The sequence below is a fragment of the Bombus huntii genome, chromosome 12 (assembly GCF_024542735.1).
Source record: "Bombus huntii isolate Logan2020A chromosome 12, iyBomHunt1.1, whole genome shotgun sequence".
Lineage (NCBI taxonomy): Eukaryota > Metazoa > Arthropoda > Insecta > Hymenoptera > Apidae > Bombus > Bombus huntii.
In genome coordinates, this window is record NC_066249.1 from 7,081,336 (window position 1) to 7,099,140 (window position 17,805).

At 41.0% G+C, this 17,805-nt stretch overlaps 1 long non-coding RNA gene across 1 annotated transcript in view; it reads left to right on the forward strand.

The window, feature by feature from the left end:
- The first annotated feature begins 380 nt into the window (after positions 1-380).
- Positions 381-17,805, forward strand: part of LOC126871822 (uncharacterized) — a 115,578-nt gene continuing 98,153 nt past the window's right edge. The window contains exon 1 of the long non-coding RNA XR_007691750.1: positions 381-1,020. This is a non-coding gene — a long non-coding RNA (uncharacterized LOC126871822). The remainder of the gene's footprint in view (positions 1,021-17,805) is intronic.

Genomic DNA, 17,805 nt, shown 5'->3' on the forward strand with positions numbered 1-17,805 from the left:
AGAAAAGTTAGACTGGAAAAGAAAAACAAAAAGTGGTCCGCGACAACGACCGAACGGTAGGTGAAACGTTCGCGAGAAACATCTCATCATAAATCTTGAATTTTGCCGGGGCAGTCGGAGCGGGTGCCGCTAGGCCGGTGCCAAGGGGCGGTCATGTCCTCGCCGTCGTTCGGCTCGTTCCTTCTTTCTCGCGTTACAAACATTCCCGCATAAGTGAGTCTCTGTCGCGCATCCGGCGTTCACTTTCTCTGTTCTTTGGTCGGTCGGATCCGATCGCACTGCCGCGGCTCTCACAGCTCGCTAGGAGAAGCAGGCGGCGAGCTTTCGTGTCCGAACGGCAGGGGAGCCACCGTCCGGGGCAGCGGCCAAGAGGGGCCACCGGCTTGCCTCCGCTTGCTGGCCGGCGCGCGTGTTTCTCTCCCTTCGGCTTACAGCATCCGCCGGACCTTCTCCTCTCTCCGCCTACGCGGTACGAGTATGCTGTGTGCGCCAGTGCGCCCGCAAGCCCGCAAGTTCGCGCTCCGCCACGCAGCCCAAGCTCTCTCTAGCCGCGCGCTGATCGGCCACGTTCGTCAGCCGGGCCCCACGCAAAAAGGCAGCGGGGCCGCGCGCGAGCCGACTGGACACGGACACACACGACGGACGATTTCTTACTGTTAATTCGAAGACAAACACGAACGAACGGACCGGGCCGGCTTGGCGAGCAACGCGTCTCCAAGACAAGTCTCTTAAGGAAACGATCATTCTTATATACTATATATACATATACATAGTAACGTTCTCGCTCGCCGCTCAAGGAAACAGTTCGACGACGTGGTGTGACACGTAATACGAGTGAAAACATTCGAAACACGCGCGCTCCGACCTGATCACACGAGACCTCTTCGAAGAAACGGGCAGTGACTGTGAGGAAACGAACAGGATATCACGGACTGCTATCCAGTGCGCTGTTTTCGTTTGTGAAACACCGTTTACGCACGTCCTCGAACACGTCTTCTTGGGATCGCCGCGATCGTACAGGTGAGTCCACCTCCTCAACGATCATCAGGATTTTTTTGTTTTTCTTTTTCGTTCGTTTCTTTCGTTTCTCCTTTTGGTGTTCGATCTGCCTTTCACAGGAACGGTCGCGAGGAATGTCTCGTGGGGTGGCACTAGCGAGAGGTGTTTCAGTGTACGATGAAGAATTTTTTAATTTACGTCGTTAGAATGTCTCGAGGGAATATACTTTGTAATTGGAAATTGATCGTTTCGTAGGTTTGTAAGGTGTATCGTGAGGAAATGTCATCGTTGCCAAGAACTGTCAGATCGATTCTGACTAACAGTGATGCTCTGTACTTTAAAATATTTAAATATATCATTTTTATAGAACGGGTAGCTATTAAGTTTTTCTCTTTTCGTCTATTATCTGTTTATTCTGAGGTTGAAAGAAACCGTCCAGTGACGACAGAAGTGCTTCCGTTGGATTTTTACATTTTCGCTTCTAACTTCTTCAAAATCGTCAAATGATTACCCTGTTACAGTGCTTTTTATTTTCCCAGTGAGATTAATAAAATTCTGTTCCTTCGTTTCTAGTTGTATCGCAAGTTGTATCGCAAGTTACTTTCATAGTTCGATTGCTTCTTTTCTGTAAAATCTAATAGGAAATAGCGTATTTTTGAAGCTGAAGGATGTATTTTTCAGTCGCGATTAGGCGATTTCCCTTTGGTCTAAGTGGCTTGTCTGTCGTTCACAGATACATTCCCCTTTTTCGTAGACATTTCTCAAGCAAAGACGCGTCTCTGATTGTGTGGTGACACTCGTGGTGACAGTGTACAGTGGTGGTGGTGCTAATTGTGAGCTAAACAACACGATTAATCAATACGATTGCGAGATGAGAATAAATTTTGAAAATTAGCCGGAACGAGGGACAAATCGTATACTAACGATCGTATGAAAACAGTGCAAGTGACATTTCGTTCTAAGAAATCGGTTAAAACACGTGTCACTGGACGTTTGTGTGATGGAAAAATTTCTCGTAAATATAAGAGTCTGTTAATAAAGTGACAATTACGTATTAATTTCGTCATTATTAAATCGAAACACAATTGCCGAGGTGCAAATATAATGAAAATCAAAGTCACGTGTGCGCGTAATTAAAATATCGCAAATATGAATGTTTCATTCTCGGTATATTAATATTCCAGTCCGTGTATATTAATAAACATATGCCGATGAGCTTCGTCATCGGAAAACTATGCGGCTGATCTTAAAACAAAAAATAAGAGAATATTTTAACAGCTAAGATTTCCATTCAATTTGCAAGAAGTCCAGTGAAACGCGTATGAATAAATATAGTCGTTTTCAAAGAAAATGTGAATGAAATCGAGCCGATAAAATCTTTGATCAAGACGTGTGAAAAACTATTAGAACATTTTTATAGTAACACATTCTACTATCAAATATACGTAAAATGGTATAAATTGGTTGGTGTTGAAATAGTAATGAAGGTATTATTATTAGAGCATTAGAAATAACTCGTGGAACGTGTATCTAATAAAAAATGTACGAATCGTCCGCCTCGAAGTAGATACGGTCAGTTCTTGTCAGACGTAAGATGATACATACGCCCGAACTACTCTTCCGTCGGCAACCAGATAAAACGGGACATGTTTAGAAAATAAAAGATGAATAACAAGAGATAATGAAAGATAACATTATACATTTTTAAATAAAACTTGTAAAATGATAGATTAAAGATGCGAATAATACTGACGTTATCGGAAATTGAAAAATAAGAATAATCATATCTAACATACGTATCAAATCATTAATATACACTAAAAAGTAATAAAAACATCTCTAAATATCACGTCCGTATTAATAAAAACATATTTTCGTTTAATCACAATCGATCGTGTTATCAAGTCGTATTAAAACACTTAAATCGTGATTTAAAACCGATAAATGTACTCAAACTGTCTAAAACTCGATGAACGATCGATATTCTCGTAAAAATTAACGAAATTAATCTTTATAAGCATTTCCGACTCTAATCGTAAAATCACCACCGGAATAATCTTGTCCACAAATTCGAATCGGCTGCGTTGGAGGACAAAACAACGTTTACAGAATGATTTTCGGTGCAATCACGAGAACTCTATCGAGTACGAAAAATTAGACACTTTCACGATACTATAAAGACCCCTAATCGTGGCGGCGTCCTCGTGGAACTGAGGGTCCGAAAATCAGTATCTAGCTTCGATCACGAATCCGGTGGAACCAGTTTCGCCGGTCCGAGCAAAGGGTTGGGCAAAAAATAAAAAAGAAAAAAGAATGTATGCACAGGCAGTCATGCAGGAAGGGTTACCGATGGAACGCAACTTCGGAAGCGTTTTGTTGTTGAAATGCCGCGTGGCAGTTGGCAACTCGATCGATGACCGCGTATAAACAGCTAATAATCAAACGAATCGTGTCATAAACAATCCTGCGGGGGCGGTAGAGTGGTGGTAAAAGTATAAATGAATTTCGATGGCAGAGTGGGGTGCAACAACGTGACGGGGTGGGGGAGATCAATTTGAAAAGCATAGGAAATCTCGACCCGCTGAAAAATTTCGTTTCGATGTCCGACTTTCATCTGGATGTTTCCAGTTTTCAGTTACATCGATGTGTCATAGTGTGATTTCTCGAACATTCTAAGTTTTTTGATATTTTCGAATATCAAAAGTAACCTTCTTTTTTCCTCTATAACTTCGTTCAACGATTCTTTTCATCTACTTTGGACAAGGAAAGATCGTCAGATACAACGATAGGAAGAAAACACTTGATGTGCTTGATCGATTTTGAATTGGATCTTGTTCGAATCCCAAGCTCAACTTCTAAATCATTGGATCCGCTCAGATTTTGCGTAGGTTGCATTGAATACGTTGCGTATAGTGGAACATGTGTTTGATCAAGCCCGAGCTGCTACTTTGAAAAGCTGAACGCTACTTTCGCGTTGAAAGGTTTCATTGACGTTTGTTCTTGTTTCTATTAAATCGTAGAGGCACGCGCTATGGGAAAGAAACGAACGTGTTCCACTGCGAGAAGTCAGACAGTGGACTCTGCTTTTATTCATCTTATTCTGCGATGACGTGTCTCCGTACCAAAATATGTACCAACTTATTTTACTTTCGCGAATCATCCAACTTATACATGGAATCTAGTTAGATCTTTTTATTCGTTAAAAGTCAATTTCGTAATCCTTGTACGGAGATTCATTGAAATTCCAAATACACACCTTCGCAGAAATTTATATTAAAATGCAGCAGGCAAAATTGAATAAAGTTCAGGCAATATCAGGCAAAGTTCAAGCAAATTAAAATCAAGTAAGAGCATCCTGAAATTTTCAACGTTTGGTCAAATTTTTCGACGTCGAGTCAAAGTTGAAAATGTCTACAGTCGTATAAATCTCGCAAAAACGTAACAGGGATCACAGACTATATTTCATTTTTCTCTGTCACCCATCGTCAGTTTAATCTTTCGCATCCCTTTACGCTGCATGTCAACGCTTCCGTTAAAATCAGACACCTTGTCCCTTCGTTAACACGCAAAACTTCTAATAGCGCAGGGAATCTTTCGCTATTCACTTCTAAACCTGTCAAATAATTTCCACGTCCGTCCCGCATCGTTTACGTCCTTTGTCAGCGCGAAAAGTTCGAATCCTGACCCCTTTCCTGACTATTTCTCCGAAATACCAAAAAAATCGAATCCTGAAAGATCCGGGCAAAAACTAAAACCTCGGAGCGGGTACGTCTGATCGGGAAGAAATGGGGGCGAAAGTGATCTTGCCGGTCACGTCACAGCAACACGACGACAGGACTGAATACGTACACGTCGAAGATCGATGTGCCTAAAAAAGGTCCTCAAAAAAAAAAAAAAAAACAACACACTGACAACAATATATACCGACTCTGTGAAAAAGCACGAGGTCGTTCTCGTTGTTGTCGTCTCCCGTTGGTGGGAGACTCTGGGTGGTCAAGGTGGGGGTATGTATGTTCCGAGGGTGAACGGTATGATAACGTCGAACAGGTCGACACGCGATGTATCGGTCGGTGAAGAGAGGAAAAAATGGGGGTGGACGGGGAGGGGGAGGATTGAAGGTTGCCCCCGAAAGAATCGAAAGTTTCGTCGAGTCAGAGTGAGAGAGAAAAAGAGACTGTGCGATCGAGTGAAGAAGAAAAGAGAAGGAGAGGATTGAAAAAGGGGTTGGGTTGAGTCGTGGTTGCTTGCAAGGGCTAGTATAGAGAGAAAAGAGAGAGGAAGACAGAGAGGAGAGGTTAGGAAGAAGGGGTAGCCTGGTATCGAGAAAGAGAAGGGGATAGTGGTAGAGAAGGTATAAGGAGGGGTAGAAGGAAAAGTCTGTCGGATGGTAGGGGTACACGAGGCGAGGGTGAGTGGGTTAACTGCAAAACCCGATCGTCCGTGTTTTTATCTTAAGACGACTCTCCGACTAGAAGCCGCGTAGGAGACGAAGAGAAGAAGGGGTTCGTCGGTGGTGATTCTGGAAGGGGTTCTTCTCAAGCTCGGAGTCCAGCTGGAGGGGTAGAAACGACAACGGCGGCGGCGTCGCGGGGTATAGAGGTTTCTGGTGGTGGCAGCGCTGGACCGTCTGGGGGTGGGTGGGGGTGGTAGTCTCACTCCTACGGAAGAAATGGTGGGGATAAGACTACCCTCGGAGGCAGGAGTGCGTTTGCGCCGCCGCCGTGGAGGTGGCATCGGGTGCTAAGGGTTGCTTATTCGCCCCAGTCCCTGGCGGCGGAGGGGTGGTCTCTCTCTCGCCCGCTCACGACGGGGGTGGGGAACCCCTCGTCCCCGACTGCAGGGTTAGGGTGGTCTTTAGGTCTGTCAGTAGCAAAGCGGCGGCCTCATCATACGGAGCTGCCGGGCTGACCAGCCAGGCCGAAATCACTTAAGACGCGTACACCTTGTAATATAACCACCGTAGAGGCGCGCGCGCGCTCCCGCGTCGTCCGCACCTACACCTACTCACACGTATATACATACTCGTACATACGACTACCCACAACCACACCGTACATATACATATGTGTACATTGAAACGCGCGCGCGCGACCAAAATTCTATATGTATATATAAGCTGGTACACGCACCAACACTGCAACTCACATACGCACAACTGCCCAACCAATACAGGTCGATCCACATCGCGCTTATTTACCACACACGATCGTGCCGAAACACGCGGACACTGCTACGTACACGCGCGTATCCGATGCGTATACCAGTCAACAACGCGAGCGCGGTCATCGGTCAGTTCTCCTAATATACGTGCACCTTAAGGACACGGAGGTGCATACGTCCTGCGAAGACGCGTACGTTGAAACAGTGGTGTACACGGATCGTTTGAACAGAGGTGAGATGTGAGGTGAGGAGACACGACGCGCAGTGGTGGTCGACCGATTAAGAACGCGAACAGACGGTGATTCTTGATTCAGTGCTGGACGCGTGAACATAGAAAGAGGAACAAAACGGAATCTATATGTGTCGTGATTGGCATTCGTCACCGTGTACATCGTCGATGCCAGTTATCGTCACGATGAAACGATCGTGGATTAGTTTACCGCCGTAACAGGACACCGTTCGTTGGTTTTCGTGAATGAAAGATGCTCGGGATTGTATAGAACAAAGATGACCGGACAGTATCGTGAAAATCGAGTACAGTGTGTAAGAACATTGTGAGGCTGCTGCCGGTAGAAGGCAGTAGATCCCTCTGCTTCTTCGTCACGTTGGTCAGTGGTTTGTCGACCTTCGACCGAGACTGTTGTGTTTCTACGTACAACTCTACGCTCGTGTGACCGACTCGATCCACGACTGTTCCGTTGATCATCCCTCGTGTTATACTACGTCGTGACTCAGTGTGACACGTGTATTTTTTATCGTCCGGATAAACGTGGCTGCGTCGACAATAATAAGGTAATACATCGTGAATGTCCCGTTGACATGTGTTCACTAATCAACCGGGTTCAAGTGATTCTAGTGATTCGAAATTTCTTCATGTTCCCTAATTATCTTAGGATTCGTTTCTTCAATTTCCATCTATTAGAGTATTGTTATAGGAGAGATGTTCGTCGACTGTCCCGTGATCATCGAAGAAGAAACCTGTGCTAATCATGTCGTTAAGACACTCGGCGGTACTGAGTTCCGCCCGTGAAATTCGACGTTATTCTCCGAAAAAGTTTAACGAATCGAGGAATAGGTTACGTGATACCTTCCTTCGCTGATTATTGTGAAGTACGATGAAAATTAACCCGTTTCGGTGATCGACGAGCAAAATTGATTGGTTTGCAATTGTACCGGTGGAACTTCAGTATCGTCGAGTCTCATAAAAAATTTCGCATGTCAAAATTCGACGACAATAAAATCGCGGTTGTTAGCTGTTGACTATCAGTGGCCATGGATTGTAATTTTAATGAAGCCGCCTTTACGATTTGTACGGAACCGTTGTTCGACAGTGATTGCGTGCTGTTTTTCAAGCTGAATGAACACACGATCGGTGTTTAACACAGACAGAGAGAAAGGGAGAGAAAGAGAGTGTGCGGGTGTATGTGTGAGTGAGACGAGTATTTAAAAAAAAACGCGTTCGCTTGTCGAACAGCGCTGAAAAGAGCAGCGGATCGTATTATTTGGTGGTGTTTAATTGAGATTTAATTGACCCCTCCATTATTCATCGCGATTGTCAATGAGCGGTTTACGCGGTGTATGCGACCAGTGTTTCACTTTCGTTCCATCGAATCCTAACCATGAAATACAATTTATGTTTTTTTTGTGTTGCGTTGCATTTTTATTTATTTCTTTTCCTTTCTTATCCTTTTGTTTTCCTTACATCAACTTGATCGCGCAAGTTCCATCATGCCATTTTTCAGCAGTTCTAGCAAAAATTTCATACAGTGACGATCGTTTTTTCACTTTGAAAAAATTAAGAAATGAAGTATAGAAAAGTCTTGCGCGATCAAGAGCACTTATGCTCTTACATTTAATTTAGTTATTATTCATTTGCTTACTGCAATTTATTTGCAATTTAATTGCTTCTCACAGCGTGAAATTTCAATCATCGAACGTGTCAAGGAACGGTGCATGTTTCAACAAACAAAAAAAAAGGAAAGAAAAGAAAGAGAAGAGAAAATGAAAGAAAAGGAAACAACTGTGAACACCGTGACAACGATTAATTAGCACGGCAACGAGCGCATTGCCGCGGTACTGGAAAGAATGGGTACGCGTGACGTTTCAATAATCATTTTAAATCCATTTCGTGATTCTGCGTCCTCTCCGTCGGCAGTCTTTCGTATCAGATCACAGTCTTTCTCTCTTTTTCTCGGTTTTTGTCCATTGCCAAGTGGATTCTACCCAATAATAGATCAAAATCGTGCTGTTATCCAATCAAGACCGATATTTCACGCTCTTGCGCTTCCGTGATAGCTTCTGAATTGTTCAAACGATCCAGTCTACGATACGTACCTAAATTCAAACAGCCAAATTTATACAAGATACCTACGATTAATTCAACGTCTCGTGGTTAGGACCATCGCGGAAATGACTATTCTGTTAGCTTTAAATAGCAGTAGTCTAAAATCACGAGGAAGAGACGCGAGATTACTCTGTCGATCGGTCTTAGTAGTAGCAAGCGTGTGTGGTCAGACGTCGCGGTCCGATAGACTACGAACGCCTGGCGCCTGAGACGAGAGAGAACCCGTCATGCACAATGGTAAAGCTCCATTCAAGGGAATTATATTTATTGTGATCAATAGTTTGGTCTCTCTTTACCCTATATCGAATAACTAGCCACGGAGCTTGCTGCTGCTGGTTTATTTATCAGAAGCGAGAGACACTCGAGTTGTTCCCCGACCTTCAATAATTCAGTCAGATGTCATTATTTCGATGTATATTTCTCACCGTAGTAAGGGCTTGATTCTGTATGCATTCCGACATGTTCGAGCTGTCAGCAGGATGAACGTGAAGGAAACGGGTAATAATACCTTTTACAAAGAATTCGATACGTTATCGCGAGAAGTCGAGAATAATCATATATATATATATATATATATATATATATATATATATATATATATATATATATATATATATATATACGTAGGACGTATGCAAATTTTTGACAGAATATTATTTGTCTTCGCTCTTCGAGTTGTCTAATTCGACTTCATCGAGTCGTTTACTATTTTTATGCTTGGCGAATTTGAATGGTTCTTGAACTCGAAGGGATCGGTCGGCGATCGCACGGGAAATCGGAGGCGGCAGAAAAAAAGCGGCATTTTTTTACAGCGATGAGGGGGAAAAATGTCGAGCCTTTCTTCGATAATTCTTTGATTCGTAAGGGGCCTTTGACCTATAATCAGCGAACGTGTCGAACAATACGGGGCAGCTGTCACTGTCCCTGTCTCTGTCGCTGTCGTCCGTTATCAACATCTGCCTCGTAAAGCAGCGCGGTCCGCGTGTGCATGTATGTGCACGCGTGCACACACGCGCGCACGGGTGCAAACAACGCCGAAGCCAGCATAATCTACGACAGCTTCGAATTCAGAGTTTCACGCTTATCGCGAGCACTCCTTCCAATATTTGTTCTCGGCGAAAAGGGGATCGAGTGACTTTTATCAAATGGATGTATTGTTAGCGAGAGAATGGACTACGCTTTCCCACACGGGAACAGCCTCCTTAACGTTCGCGATCGTTTTCACGGGGTTCATTAACCATGCACGCGGACCATGACAAAGCTGTCCGGTATCGTTGTCCGTAAGGAAATGCGACGACTCCCTTTTGCTTTCGAAACGCAGCGCGATTTGACAGCTCGATCCCGTACAACGATGGTGTCGCTTGTTTCTGGTTACGAAAAAAAAAAGAAAAAGAAAAAAAAACGTTGAATACGATCGCGTATTCGATTCGAGGTCGTTCAATTAGTATCGAACCGGGAATAGAACAGTGACGGTTGTTTCGAACTTTTTTCTGCAATTTATATTGCTACTTTCGAGTATGCTGAAAAAATGGTTATGGAATTCCATGAGGTCATTAGACGATGTATTTGTTAATTATTCGATGATTTCTTACGTTTGATATAATTAATTCGTGAAATGTGTAAAAATAATCTGAGAATTTTTAATTGACTGTACAAAAAGCTTCTTTGATTAATAGTCTGATCAATCTGTTATATTTTATCGCGAATTGTATGATATCTTATGAAAATTGGTCTTTTCCGTTCGATGCCATACGCTACCGAGTTTTACGGTAATGCTTGGTAATAAGATAAGAAAATTAAATATTTGTACGATATTTAATGGCTAATAGTTTATTCGCAATCATATTGATAAAAAATACTATACGCGAATTTACGATCGAAATCCATTGACATTCCTAGAGAAAAATACATCAGAGAATTTCACATAAAAGAAACTACTTTTTCGCATAAATGTTTCTTGCTATAATACTCTAGATTCTAGACACTTTGAATTCTTCACGATTCTATTCAACAATTTCGAATTTTTCTGACTTAGCTTATTTATGAAATCTAAAGAAAAATACGATATTTCTTTGAAATTCTGAACTGCAAGGTTGCGTTACGAATTTGATATCCTGTCAAAAAATGAAAGAGATTAGACGAACTCTAGCGACTGAAAGTCAATCGGTCAGAATTAAACTCTCCGTCGGTTCTTCGTTACTTAAGATCTTAGATCTCCTCGGCTTCGAATCTTAATTAATTTTCCTAAAACCAATTTGCCACGGGGATCACGCGAAATCTCGGTTGCGCGGAGTCGACGGAAACTTTTTCCACGAGCGGCTGTTCGAGGCTTAAAATGGGAACGAGGTATACGTTGCCTAATGAAATCTCAGAATCTCGCCATTAGGAATCCCGCGGGGGTGCGTCGCGTTTCTCAAACTTCTCGTTCACTTTGCCTGCGAAACTTGAGCTCCGCTTCCGGCTTAACTTTTCACCGACGTTCTGAGGAACGTCGCGCAAACGGTAATGCGTCGCGACGATTCGATTCGTTGGAATGTATCCGGCCAAAGTTGTCCATTGTAATGCACCGAGTTGCAAATTTATTTCTGAATTTATTTTATTTAGCTTTGGACAAGGCTTAAATCGAAGCCGAATTTCAAGACCTGTCATTTTCAACGAATAGAATCTAGCCATGCACGGTTATCGAATGTTCGTAAAAGCAACAGTAGATGTTTTAATAGCGTTCTCCTAAAATACGATAATCGTAAAACCGAATAAAAATTCATATTCGTAACTGTCAAAAATTCTGCTTGTGTTACATTGAAAAGAAAATACGTTGTGCATTTATATTTGAATATTGACAAGTGTTTTATATATTTATATCTATAAAAATACCTTAATCTTCGACGCAACTTTTCAAATTCTTTAACATTTTTGCATCGAAGCTTATCTCTTACTCGAAAAGAAATTTTTTATTCTAAATTCCGAGCAGAACGTAAAAATATGGATGCATTCTCTTAGTTTAGGAGATTTGTCCATACGATATCATTCTGAAAAACAGTTGTCACATTTTTAACGCCGAAACTACAGCCGTGTTGTCAGCAATGGAACGAAGATCGAACGATTAGGCGACGTTCCAAATGCTTCCCATTTCATCGAGCCGCTGCTAAGCTTTCAAAATCGCTATGCAGGGTTATGTCTTGGCAAGTGTTGGGAATAACGACTTCTAGGCGCTCCCAAATGGCGGCTGTTGTCAGGATTTGCTAAGTTCTCGAGTGCCACACCGTGACGCATCTTAACGTATCCTCGCGTCATCGTCTGAGTAACGAAAGTTTCATCGTCGAGTCTCGATTGTCGAGCCTAATCTCGTGGGAGGCGAAGAAGTCGCGAGCTAAATCGCATACGAATCAACCGAATTTACAATTATGAATTTCATCCAGAGGAAAATTCGTTTTGTCAATTTTGAGAATAACTGCTTTTTTCTATTAGATTAATGGTAAGAAGCAATTTGTAAATAACTAAGTATTTTTTAATCTTGCGAGATTCGTGTTAGTCACGCCAATGTTAATCTTAACTACTCTGTTGACTCTAATGTCACCTTTACTGTTTGTTATATGTTCCTAGAAAAATATGATATAATACATAGATTTTTTGTGCCGAGCTTTTAATTTCAATGAAGCGAAGTCTCCATGGATAAAAACTATTTTGTCCTCATCGTGTGAATTGATTATCTTGCTAAGATAAATAAATAATAATAATAATAAAAGCTAAGATAAAAAAGTCCTTAAGTTTTTCAAACTGTGCAGCTTTATATTGTTTTTAAAATTGTTTGTCTTGGTAATTTATATTTGCATAAAGTTTTCTTTGCTCTACCTTTAACATTCGAAATTACAAATTTTCGTCATATAGTGGAATAACTATATCGTTACACTTCGTTGTATCCAAATAGGTTGATAAACGCTTACTAATATATTTTGCATCTAATCGTGGTATTACTTAATTTTATTATCACTCACTTTCGTGACATGTCGGATAATTATTGATTCTGAGTTAAAAATGACTATTTTATAATTGATCTTAAATAAATAAGTAGGTTCCAGAATAATCTATCGGCTTCTCGTCATGTTTTTACAAATATTATTTATGTATTTTTCCTTCCTTGTTTAATCCGTTCGGTTTATATGTATCTGCAAAAAATATCTGATAGCCCGTTCCGTCAATCATAGTTACACCTAGTTTTTTCCTAAATTTAAAAGTACATTTCAAAATGCATGCCCTTAATACGCTAAATAATAGGAATCTTGATTGGCAGAATGTCACATAATCCAATAATCATAAAATCGATATTCTAGTATAAAAATTCATAGAATACCATAGAAATCAAAATTTGACAATATTCAAAATAAAATTTCAATCGTGTACAGTTTGTCGATTTAATACAGTCGCCATAAATATTATAATCCTTTACTCAATTATTTCAACTAATTTTTCATTTAATACAAGTAATACACGTAATAATAATACGAAACAAGTAATCAAATTTGCTTGTCACTAGTGACAATTGCGGTATTTACAAGACATCGTACGTTCCTCGCTACGTTGCATCATTTTCATCTCATCCTCGATTTACAAGGCGTTCTAACAAAGAGAGGAAAGTACGAGAAAGAAAGAAGAGAAGGAAAGAGAAACGATCGCGACTGGCAAACAACATTCGCGCACGGTAGCCGTGAAAATGAAATCGAGACAATAAAAGTACCTACAGGAAGGTGGAGGGCAGGGCTCCCCTTGTTTTTGAAAGATTTCAGGCCACGCGGCGAACTTTTATGAGCCTTCCACGAAGGAACCTTGCCGCTTCTAAGCTCGTTGAAACAAATGTAGCCGAATGCCGGCCTATTTGCATACTCATTGTAAGCCGTAAGTGCTTCACCCTAAAGCCTGCGGATAGCTGGTCTCGTGACGAAACCGGGAAACGATAGTACGAGAGGGCGAGACGAAAATTTTCGTCACGGACGTCCTTGCTCGTTTCACTAACAAGAATTTATCATCGAAACGAGAAGCGGCGCCCTTTTCTAGCCAGTTTTTAATACGCACGGTTGTTCTGTTACGTCGAAACTGATAAAATATACGGCCGTGAGCGTGTGACCGGGCTTATTTTTCGCAGGTTTCCAACCAAAATATCCGATTTCACTCAACGCTGAAAAATAATTTTATTGGTACCTCGATGCGAACAACGAAAAAAAAAAAAAAAAAAAAAACAAATTGGAAGCCCTGGAAGTTCTTACGAGCGATGTTTGATGTCGACGTTACACGCTATCATTTTTACAGTTTCGCGGGTTTGATGGAGTAAAATATTGAGAGAATTCGGAACTAAAATTTTCCACTCTCTTCTATTATTTATATCGCGATAGGTGAAATCAACGATGAAATTGTTAAGAGTATTTTAACGATGCTACGTACAACTATGTATGGTGTTCCATCGCTAAGTTCCGAGAAATATAGATGCCTTACTCGGAACTGATAAACATTGAGAAATCATTCTTATCGGTGTTCGAGTAATCTCCGGCTTCCGCTACAATTAAAAGCAAACCGCAGAATATTCTTTCTTCGATAGAAGAACTTACTTCGATCGACATACAGTAATTATGAACTTTTAATTACGATTTACCGAGGGAAAACCGACTTTCCGATGACTTTCCGAATCAAGAAACTGAAGCCAAGGAACTAAAAATCTTTTCATCTGTTACAAGAAGAAGAAGAAGATTGGGGCATAAATATTCGAGGACTGCAGTAGCGTTCATAGACTGTAATATCATTCACCTGATAGAACAAGATCTTCTTTGAAAAAGATAGCACGTACGTATGTGATTAGTCGCGGGTTCTCACGCGTTCCTTCAATTATTTCCTGGTAGGCGCGAAAAGCGTCGTTATCCGACGCCGACTGAAAATGGGGAACTCGTCGCAATTAATAATATTGGTAATTGGTGTACGCGTGTCGTGTGCCGCTGAACTTCAAAGGTCATCGATTGGCAGCCAGTTTAATTAACGCAATCAAATGAAAATATTAATGCACGCGCCGCGGTATGCGTGAACGTGCATGGGGTGGATCGGTGATGGTGCGTCGCTCGCGGCCGCGAGGCTCATTATGCAAAAGTCCGTCGCGCTACCCCACGCCGCACCTCACCGTCATGCAATTTCGATATTCGTTCGGCCTCCAAAAAGATTGGATACACGCGTTAAATCGTAGCATTGACCCACATCGAATGATTTCGAGTTTGACTGCGTCGTCATGCCGACACTTCTTGTAATTCGTGTTCGATTCTCAGTTTCAATTTTCTCTATGTTTTGATCGTTAGATCTGAAATGAGCGGTTTCTCTGGTAAGGTGATGTTACAATTCAACCTTAAATTTTGCATAAAATCATCAAATTTGTATATCGTAAGAGTAAAGAGAGCTCAATTTTATTATTACGGCGTATAAAAATACACATTCTCCATATCTTAATAAGGCAAACGAAATGATAATTCCAGAGGTTTTAATAATAAATTCCTAACGATTTTTTTCAGTTTAACCTGATTATCGCGAAAAATCTGATACTTTATCATGTAATCGGTGAGATTGTTATTAAAACGTTCAGTATATCACTTTTTGTACGATCTAAATTTCCAAACGAAGCTTAATAATTTCCTAATGATTTCTCAGGTTTTATCTTATTTTTCCGTAAGTGTTTTAGTATCTACTCATAAACAAAGGTATACATGAGTTCATAGAAAGAGAATGAAAGTCTGTCTTTAAAATGTATCACGTTGTCACATGGATCGGTCGAGGTAGCCTGGACTTATCAACGAGGAAGGATGTTTTAAAAGAGTTTGATTGTACCGCGACGTTGTATCCGTTCGATGACGTGCTTGAGGTCGAATTTATCGCGCAAGGAAGCCGGAAAAAGCGTCGCGGCCACGGAAAAATAACATTCAACATTTAATTGAAGACCCGCCGCGCCGGTAGGTGCATTAACGATAGTTTTACAGTGAGGGGGTCGGGGGGCGCAATCGCAATTTGAAAACGGCTTTTAATTGCGTTTTCCCTTCCTTTTTTTCTTCCCTATCCCCCTCTCTTTTCCATCTACTTTCCTTTTTTTTTCAAACGATCCCGCGTAGACCGTGAAATACCATTAAATTATCTCGACGATCGTTCCGAAACTAATTTCGAAAAAACGTCGGTAATAAAAGTAAAACTCTCGTGCTCAACATTTTACGTTTCGAACAATGCGTCCCATTGAAAGGAGCACTCGAACGAAACGACACTCGAGCGAAAGATCCGGAAGACTGCGATGAAATTGCGAATTGAATATGTTTTTTAATATTCATTTCGACCAGAAACCGATTACCGCATCTCTTCTCTCTCTCTCTCTCTCTCTCTCACTCTCGTTCATTTCCCTTCCTTGATTAAATAAAAAAATCAAGAAAGGAAACAAAGAAGGTAAAGCTTCTCGTGTTTCTTCTTCGATAAAGCCCGCACTTATGATGCATGATCATGCACGATGCTTCATACGATACTAAATATTACCGTCCCGGAAATCGTGTGGCTTTCTGCTGTTGGCTCAGTAGCAATTGGTCGTCCTTCGTCACCCTCCGCAATTGTCTCGAGGATGCGAGCCGATTCTCGCACGGTAATTGCGAATCGACGTGTCGCGTTAATGCGTCACAATCGCGTCACGTATCCAGCGGCTCGAGTCCGCCATTAAAGCGCAGTCTTCGAGCCGTGGGAACACATATTCACGGGACTGGACTTCGTTAAAATAGAGAAGAACGCATCCGTGTTGGACTATTGGTTGCTCTTATTTATTAGATCGTCCGAAGAGTTTCTTTCGTTTTATGAGAAAATAAGAGACGCACAACGTTTTTCGTTTTATATTATTTTGTCGAATTACGTACGATCCATTTTCTTCTGTTGAGATAAACACCGCGATATTTCACAGACTTGATTTCACGCTCGTACGAAGATGAATTGTTGTAAAAAAACACGTTTGCGAAAGAAAGACACTTTCCGGGCAACCTAATTCATCGAGATTTTGTTAATAATAATTTCCACGCGAGTCAAATTTTCACTTCATTCGACCGTGTTTTCCACGAGTATTGCAATTTTCCCAATTTGTTAAATTTTTCTTCAATATATTCTTTAATATATCGTGATATTGCGATTACGTGTAATTGAAAATTCGTTGATTCATACTTGTTGGAATATTGACAAAAATTCTTCGGGCTTAACGCTAGATTTGTATAAGTCAATTGTATTATTTTAGGCAGCTTTTAGAAATGTATGACACAAAAAATTACTTTGTAAAAGATTATCATTAAGATTGCAAGAAATTGTACCATATCGTAGAGTTATAAATTATGGGGAAGATAACAAATAACGACATTTGTTATTTACAGCAATGAAGGAATTAAATCCAAACAATAAAGTTGCGATGAAATTTTGATTAATCTGTACTAATTCATATAGTTTTACTTCAAAGACCAAAATACATGTTTTCGAACATCGGTCATTGTTTAACGCGTCGATTCTGAAATAGATAGCATCAAAATTGTATAACCTTTCTATCGTGAAATTTAAATATGTATTTCTCTGAAAAATTCATGGCACGTAAAACAGTCGAATGTAAATATCGCCTTTTCCAAAAATGAGCAACGTTGGTCATTAAAAATTTCTTAAATCGTAGGTTACTCTGTTTCAAAATTCCTTAAGAATTTAAATAATAAATTAATACTCTAAATAGCAATTTGCAGAGATTATTGACTACGATAGCTAAATAACATTATAATTAAGTATCTTAAAAATTTAAAAACTTAAAAGAACCACGAACTAAATGATAGAAAATAATCAAAGTTGACTTTGTCTATCCACTCGTATCAAACGATACAGTAAGTCACAACGCGCGATATGTCGATTACAGGAATACACACGCATACATCATTCGTTAATGAATCTCACGAGAAATGTATGAGTAATGTGTATATCGTGTGTATACGACACATGTGCGAGTAAGGACACGGGATCACGACGAAAGACACGAACTCGGGGTACGGAGACACATACTAATTAAACGGCAGCATTGTCTGGCCCGTTGTGCGAAGACATGCTAATTACATTTCGAAGAAGAAATCCTTTTTCACCCCATAGACTTGGCCATGAATGAAGCGCGAATCTCGCGCCCGTTTTCTTTTTTCCGCCGAATGAAAAGGATTTCTCCGTTGCTCGCTCATCGCCTCTGTCTGTCTCTCGTGCGCCCGCGTACGTCTCCTCTGAAACGACCAACTGCTGTG